General features: G+C 33.6%; 1 pseudogene across 1 annotated transcript; it reads left to right on the forward strand.

Moving 5' to 3' along the window:
* Positions 1–337: 337 nt before the first annotated feature.
* LOC105550406 lies at positions 338–771 on the forward strand (annotated as a pseudogene). Its single transcript, XR_001007711.1, has one exon. The product of XR_001007711.1 is annotated as a 40S ribosomal protein S15a pseudogene (transcript).
* Positions 772–1,175: the final 404 nt, after the last annotated feature.

Below are 1,175 nucleotides of genomic sequence, written 5' to 3' on the forward strand. Positions count from 1 at the left end.
CCTGTTCTTAAAATCAGATTTCTTGGCATATACTATCCCTTCTGAGTGATTTTTTTTTATGACAAATGGTTTATTTAGTTTAAAGCTTCTACTAAAATATCTCTATTACATTTAGTATTCCTTGATTATTATAGATATTATTATACATATAACATTATATGTTTACATATTCTGGGTTGTTCTCTATTTGGTTCCACCAATGAGTATGCCTACTCTTTCACAAATATGAAGTATATTAACTACTATAACTTCATAATATATATGATATCTAACATGGCAAGTCCTCTCAAATTTATTTTTTAAAATTTTTCCTCTTTAAGAAGGTCTTACGCCCTTTCCGCCATCTTCCCGCGCCGCCACAATGGTGCGCATGAATGTCCTGGCTGATGCTCTCAAGAGCATCAACAATGCCGAAAAGAGAGGCAAACGCCAGGTGCTTACTAGGCCGTGCTCCAAAGTCATCGTCCGGTTTCTCACTGGGATGATGAAGCATGGTTACATTGGCGAATTTGAAATCACTGATGATCACAGAGCTGGGAAAATTGTTGTGAACCTTACAGGCAGGCTAAACAAGTGTGGAGGGATCAGCCCAGATTTGATATGCAACTCAAAGATCTAGAAAAATGGCAGAATAACCTGCTTCCATCCCACCAGTTTGGTTTCATTGTACTGACAACCTTAGCTGGCATCATGGACCATGAAGCAGCAAGACGAAAACACACAGGAGGGAAAATCCTGGGATTCTTTTTCTAGGGATATAATACATACATTTACAAATAAAATGCCTCATGGGAAAAAAAAAAAAGAATATCTTGCCTATTTTTGAGATTTTGCTGTTTCATATAAAAGTTTAGAATCAGCTTGTCAAGTTGCACTAAAACCACCATTGGAATTTTCTTGGAATTTCATTAAGTCTAAAGATTAATTTGGGGAAAACACACATCTTCATGATATTTAGTCTTTCTATTCATGAAGTGTTATGTCTGTATTTATATAGGTCTTCTTTAATATATTTTAATAAAGTTTTAAATTGTTTCCATAAAGCTTTGCATATTTCTTGTTAGATTTGTTACTCTATACCTATTTGCCTATTTTTATTGCTATTATAAATGGTATTTTTAATATTTTTTCAAGTTACATATTCTCTAGAATCTCTAATACAATGTTAAAGAGAA

This window comes from Mandrillus leucophaeus, unplaced genomic scaffold (assembly GCF_000951045.1).
Source record: "Mandrillus leucophaeus isolate KB7577 unplaced genomic scaffold, Mleu.le_1.0 Scaffold113, whole genome shotgun sequence".
NCBI classification, from domain to species: domain Eukaryota; kingdom Metazoa; phylum Chordata; class Mammalia; order Primates; family Cercopithecidae; genus Mandrillus; species Mandrillus leucophaeus.